The sequence below is a fragment of the Tupaia chinensis genome, unplaced genomic scaffold, assembly GCF_000334495.1.
Source record: "Tupaia chinensis unplaced genomic scaffold, TupChi_1.0 Scaffold143734_1, whole genome shotgun sequence".
Lineage (NCBI taxonomy): Eukaryota > Metazoa > Chordata > Mammalia > Scandentia > Tupaiidae > Tupaia > Tupaia belangeri.
Genome location: NW_006203583.1, coordinates 261,693 through 269,110, shown reverse-complemented (window position 1 = coordinate 269,110; position 7,418 = coordinate 261,693). Strand labels below are relative to the sequence as shown.

The 7,418-nt window shown below is 37.6% G+C and overlaps 1 pseudogene; it reads right to left on the bottom strand.

The window, feature by feature from the left end:
* Window positions 1–384: 384 nt before the first annotated feature.
* LOC114005394 (60S ribosomal protein L38 pseudogene) lies at window positions 385–613 on the bottom strand (annotated as a pseudogene).
* Between the last annotated feature and the right edge of the window lie 6,805 nt (window positions 614–7,418).

Here is a 7,418-nt window from a genome sequence, read left to right as displayed (position 1 = left end):
CACACACTCGCCTGGCATGAGTTTAAGCCATCAAGTCCGGGACTCAAACTGCAGTCGGCTACATGGGAGTCCAGTGACATAGCCATTACACCCACTGCTGCTCCCTTGTTTTCATCTTTATAGGTATATATGTATAATGATATTTAAATGTTATGTAGTTGTGGTTTATATGATAACATACTTGTGGTCTTTTATCTAAATCATTGACATAATTTCCTAAGTATAGAAAGTCACATATTTATCAAGACAAAGACTGCAATTTGCTAACTCAACCCATAAGTTTTATTTTCAATTTTTTTAATATGATGAGTAATTTGCTATAATAGGTGGATACAAAAAGTACATTTTTGTAGGTTTGTTTTTTTTTAAAGTGCCTAATGTAGTTCAGAGAGTGTCTGATTCATTTAGCTCCTTCACTGTCAAACCTGGATGAGGGACTGTTTTAGTTTCTATGCCTTCTCTTTGTCTGTGATGACCAAGGTGTAGAGGTATCTGCTGCACCGAATTTTACACTTCACATTATCCTTTTTTTTTCCTTGATCCTGACAGATCTGGTGTCCTTTCACTGGGCTGTTAGCAGAAAGTCTTTCATTTCCTCAGTTTTCCAGGGCATGGCAAGGAACATGAGGAGAGGGAGCTGACTGGTACATACAGCAGCCAGACACAAAGAGGGTAGAAAGGCTCTTAGAAGTATCTTATCTGAGATATATTCCTACAAGTAGAATCACTGATCACCAAATACTATCATATGCATTGCTTCTTTGTTTTTTTTGTTTTTTGGGTTTTTTTTTAGGTTTTTGTCATAGGACACATGTGCTCATTGTAGAGAGACAAGAAAGAGAGAAAGTGAGAAATCACCCCCCAGGGTGGATGGCCACACTGCAATCCTCCTTCCATTCTCCTCCTGGGATTTTGGGCACACACACATACATGCCCGGTGTGAGTTTCAAGCCACAGGGTCTGGGATTCAAACCGTGGTCAACCATGTGGGAGTCCAGTGCTTTAAACACCACATATTGCTGGCCCTAATTTTCAATTTTCTTCCAGGAAGATTTTATGAGTTTACAACATCTTATTGTACCTCTTTTCATGCTGTTCTGCAAACTTGTTTTTTATTGCTTTATCTATATTTGTTTAAATGACAGGGAAGGAGAAGCATCTCCTGTGGCCTTTAATGTATTTTTCCATAGCTATTACCAAGCGTATTGGCTTACTACTCATTCTTTCTTGTGTGAAAGTGGTTCTGTGGTACAATTGTTGGACAATTGTTCCATAGGGGAGAAATTTAATTTTATATATCTATTATTCTCTTTACACATATATATTCAAATTACATCTATCACACTTATTTTGCATATGTCTCCTAGTAATTATCCTAATTTTGAGACTTTTCTATTAAAAATAATAGAAGATATCACATACCAAAATCTCTATCAACATAAACTTCCAAGATCTTGGTTCATATGCACCTAAATTAGTCTCAATCCAATGCCACAGTTTTGATCAGTTGTATTTTTCTTTACAATGTCACTTTAGCACTTTGACTTCATAAATTTCCCAAGCAGGCCTGTATTATGGATGTCAAGAAAGGCTGAACCTGATACGTAACCAGAGTTTATGTTTTTATAAAGTTGATAAATACAGTTATAAAGGCACTTTTGTAGTAATTTTCTGTAAAAGAGAAATCATGTCATTTGTGATATCTTGTGGCAGCCTAAAGAAACATCCTTATTCCAAACATCCATCAGTGGGCAATACTTTTCAGAAGCCATTTAAGAAGCATTCTGGCCAAGATATCACTAGAAATGAAGCTAAGTAAAAATTCACAATCGTTGATCCTTGTGGAAGCCATGCTCTTATCACAGCTGTGTTAACTGTGTCACTTTTCTCTGTTAGCCGCGGCCATCCTCCACTCCAAAGTTAAAGGAACAATAAGTCTTTCATCTTAAGAAATTCCCTGTGCTTTCTGAAGCTTCTTCCTCATTAAAAAAAGAAGATTACATTAGTAAGTTCACTGGAGCCACACTAACACCTTTGTGGAATTCATTTCCAAATGATCTCACCTATTCCTGTGGATTCAAACACTATACAACAATGATTTTCAAAAATCATTTTTTTCCCGGAAGTTTCCTTATGTATTTTGGAGATTAAGAATAGTAACGGACTCTTCATTGTTCTTCCAACTTTTACACTTGACCCCCACTTACAATACACCAGAGGAAATTTTGAGAACATATATAGATCCCAGCACCTTTGATTTTTAAATCTTTTAAAACTCTCTCTTTCTCACTACTAGGAATTCTAAAGTGCTGAGAATGGTACCAATTTATGTAGGATATTTGCTATTTGCAGCGTCTTACTAATTGGCTGATAGGACTTGGAATGTCAATTCTATAATAGTGAGTTGTGTTGTATCACTCACATCTTCACGTACGCTGTCCGATAGTTAATAACACAGAATTTGTATGGCTAAGTGGAAATAGAAATAAAGTTTATGGGACCAGCAGATGGTGAAATGGCTATGTCGCTGGACTCCTATACAGTTGACTGTTGCTCGAGTCCTGAACCCGGTGGTTTAAACTCACATAGGGTGCATGCGTGTTTGTGCCCAAGATCCCAAGAGGAGAATGGAGGAGAAGGGATTGCAGCATGGCCATCCTCCCTGGGGCTGATTTCTCACTTTCTGTCTCTCTGTCTCTTGCTCTGTCTTTCTAGTGAGTGCACACACCCTATAGCAAAACCCTCTCCAAATTAAAAAAAAAAAAAAAGAAATACAGTTTATGACTGAATCCAAGTTTCTCTGTGCCTTCGCCTTAGGAATAGTTATACGGTCTAATATAATAACTTTTGGAGGGCAGTTTACAAAATGTTACATACTTTTTATGATTTCTATTAACTCAGGACTGGGTAGGTATTTATAAACACATTGAACTTTAATATTTTCAATGCTGTAGTCATCTAATATGTTGTAGATATTAATAAATGAGTTAAATCTATCTCATGGTGACATATGGTTTATTTTGGAATCACACAATATAAAAATTATACTAACTGCAATGACAAAGCAAAATGACCAATGGCTCTTCAGATATAGTTTAAGCTTAGAGGGAATAGAAACCCATCTAAAACTATTGGTGAATTGAGTGTTTTGTCGACTTTCGTACTTGAATAGTCAGTCCTCTAAAAAGTATTAGTCCATACACATATAAAATTTTTTTAAAAATTGTGAATTACTAAATAGCAAAATTTCCTTCACTCTCATCAAATTATTATACAAGACACATTCCAAGATCTCGTCCTTGCCCAGCTGGATGATTTTTAGTTTTAGTATTTCTTTTCTTAAATAAAACATATCCAAAGAAACATCCCTTTTGAGGTAATAGACTGTGACAAGGCTTCTTCTTGTGCAAAAAAATTTTGGATATTCAAAGGCATCTTTAAGATGACTCATCCTAAAGATGTGCCATAGGAAGACACACAATGGAGTCTTATGCTATATTTTGCAGGATTTTCTTTATTTGTGCCAGTTCGCCTTTCTTCTTAGACTTATTTTAACAACTCAGATAGTAGCAGAGCTGAAAGAGATGGAGATGTGGGCAGAGATGGGTGGCCAGGAGAGTCTTGTTTTCCCTGCTCTTTCTACACCAGGATCCTGCTGACCCTTCTGTGTCTGAAAATTGTGCTCTGAATGCTGGAGAAGGACCCCCTTCCATTCCTCCTGGGAGGACAGAACCTGGCCTCTGTCCCCTTTCAAGGAGGTATTATTTCTGAGAATTCCAAAAAATTTGCAGCAAAACTTTCTAACATATTTTCTCTAAATTTCAACTCTTACTTCTTTTCCAAATGATGACTTGGATCTCATGGTTTTTAAGTTTGTTTATTTCATGAGCAAGAACAGAGAGTATGGGGAGAGAGAAAACGATAAGCAACATGGACAAGCACTCATGCCATAATCTGCTACCCCAACGCCTTCACCTTCCTAGCCAGTACTGCAGGCAAGAGTTTGTGTGTCCTGGAAGCACAGACTGACCAGAGAACTGAATTCCCATTTCCCATATGGCCTCCAGCATTGCAGAGCATTGTACTAGTGCTGAGTCATCATGGGTGGGCCTGAACTTTATTTTATATATAAAGATGTAATTACAAACTCTACTAAGAGCAAGAGGCTAACGGCCAGATTTTCATTAAAAGGGTGCAAATGTGCACTAGCAGTATTGGAACTATTCCTTGGTCCTGAACATTACTCTCTGTGATTCTTCTTAAAATTATTTTTTCAGGTCTGAGGATAATTTGTACTCACTACATGATGTGACATGAAGAACAACTAATAAAGAATGTCATGCAGTCTTCTACAATCATTGCATGCTCTACATACATTTAATAATTTTAATTAGTAATTCTTTCATAAAGCTTATATAGGCAGGCCTAGTCACTGGGGCATGCACTGCTAAGATGCTGTGCTCCGTAGGCGAGGACCACATGGGAAGCCCAGGTTTGACTCCAATTCAACGTAAAGGCCAGGTGCTTATCATTCTGGTGACAGAGGAGGCTGAGGCAGGAGAGTCATGAGCTCACGGCTCATCTGAACAACACAAAAAGACTCCATTGGAAAGAGCTAGGCATGGAGGTCTCTACTTGTAGTGTCAGCTGGGAGAGGCTGGAACAGGAGCATCATGACTTGGCAAGACTCTTTTTCTTCTTTAAGAGAGATTTCTGTGATAGGGTATGTGTGCTTGCCAGAGAGACAGAGAGCCAGAAAGCAAGAAATCACCCTCCAAGTGGAATGGCACATGCAATCCCCTCTCCTCCATTCTCCTCTTGGGATCTTGTGCACACATACACACATATCTGACATGAGTTTCAAGTTGCTCGGTCTGGGACTCGAACCAGGGTGGATTATATGGGAGTCCAGGAATGTAACCATTATGTCATATGCTATTCTCAAGACACTATCTTTAAAAAAAAAAAATGTTTATAGTAAGACCAGCAGCTGGCACTGATTGCCACACGACCCACCAGCTACTGGTGCTGATTCCCACATGTCCCACCATGATTCAAGTCTGGGACCCAGTGACTTCAAAATCACACCAGGCACATGTGTGTGCATGCCCAAGATCTTGGGAGGAGAATGGAAGAAAAGAGATTGCAGCTTGGCCATCCCCCACAGGGGGTGATTTCTCACTTTCCCTCTGACTATATGTCTCTCTCACTCTGGTGCATGCACATGCTCTAAGGCTAAAACTTCTAAAATAAAAATATTAATATATTTATAGCAAGAAACTAAACTCATATATGCTTTAGCATCATCCCAAACTTTGAAAGCCAATTGTACTTTAAATAAAGCCAAGACCATCACAAGTACCAACCCACACAATAGATTTTACTAGTCTACTCATTATATGTCTTTTTCACTTCCACTTCCACATTTAATAGAAAGGTTGAATGGATTTTTTTAAAAAAATAAGAATGAATGGACTGTTTGTGGCAACCACAAAGATTATCAAGATTGGGTTCAGGCAGCAAAATGAGCCTCTACACACTAAGTGTCTAGATAGGTCCAAGTGAACAGGATCCAAATATCTGAATACAATTAGGGTCAGAATAATCCTTTATTCCCACTGAATCTGATGCAGAAAGAGAGAAAATGGAACGGAAGAGAGATTGCAGATCACCTCCTCCTGCACACCTCTGATCACTCAGATTGAACTTCAAGAGTAGGAAGAAACGCATCATCCATCAGAAGACTAGAAATCACTGCAGGGTCACAAGAAATATGGGAAAGCAAGAAAATACCTATCTTCCAAGGGAAAAGAAGAACTCCCCTTTATTCTCTGAAAGTACAATGAAACTCATGGAAATGTAAGGTAAAGAATTTAGAATATTCATTAGCGACAAAGCTAACAGAGATGAAAGAGAAGAGAGACGATGAACTCTAGAAGAGGCAGAAGAATAGAGCTGAGGAGTTTCAGGAGGTGAAGAAATTCTTGCAAGATCTAAAAGAGGAAATACACACTATAAAAAAGAAACAAATGGACCTGTTAGAGATGAATGCTATAATATAGGAAGTCAAAACCTCCCTTGAAAGTATTAAAAGCAGACTAGATCATACAGGAAATTGAATCTCAGATGTAGACTATAGAATCACTGGCCTAGAAAAATCCACCATGAAGACCAAGAAAATTGCCCCCCAAAATGAGAATAATATACGAGAACAATTAGATACCATCATATGTCCAAACATCCAGATCATTGGTATCCCAGAAGGCCAAGAGACTCATAAGGGCATTGATAATCTATTCCATGAAATCCTGCATGAAAATGTTCCAAACCTAAAGAGGCATTCAAAGATCCAGTCCCAAGAAATACAAAAGACCCCAAATAGAATCAAACCAGGAAGATTTCTCCAAGACACATTACAGCCAGATTGACCAAAACCATAGACAAAGACAAGATACTAAGATTGGCAAGAGATATCCTACAAAGGATATCTCATCAGGCTAATAACAGACCTCTCATCAGAAACAATGCAAGTGAGAAAAGAATGTGAAAATATATTCAAAGTGTTAAAGGAAAAGCAATTTCAACCAAGAATACCATGCCTAGCAAGATCACCCTTCATATGGGAAGAAAAGACAAGAATATTCTCAGATAAACAAAACCTGAAAGAATTTACCAACACCAGACTAGATCTTCAAGAAGTTCTCATGGAGGAATATTAAACACAGACACACAGAAATAAGAGTTCAAAAACTAAGAAAACGGCCAACTTTAATCATAGGGACAAGTCTGGAGTTGAATATTATATCCCAGAATTTAATCGGGCAGATCGAACCACAACAGAAGATAGATTAAGTACATGAGACTGAACTGGTGAAATAGAATTTTATGACTTTTGACACATTGCTGATTTTCTTCTAGGCTTTGTTTTCTGGTTTTTAAGGATTTTTGACCTGTCTTGAGCTGCCGATAGGTTCATGTACTTACTATTTGAACAGAATCCTAACCTGTTTCCTGACTTTCAGTTTTAAGCAAAGTTCCTTAGCATTGCTTTGATATATTAAAGCTAAAAGGGCTTTTCTTGAAATTAAAAATATATTTAAAATACCTATTTAATGACTGTAGTAAGCTATACAACATCAGATAGGTTCTACCTTATATTATATTCATTCTACTCAGAGTTTCATGCCTAAAGTCAGACATGTATTCACAGATATGTATAAACCAGCTGAACTTGCAATTGAAAGTAGTTAGATTCTTTAAGAAATTTTGTGAATCAATAAAATTTTGGGGAAAAAAGAATGGAAAACAACTGTAGACACCTGAGATAGTTTGGGAGGAGGGTGGGAAATGGCAGAGGGTGAGAAATAGGGGGAAATATATATATATATGAAACTAGAAATGGAAAATTATTGCCGATA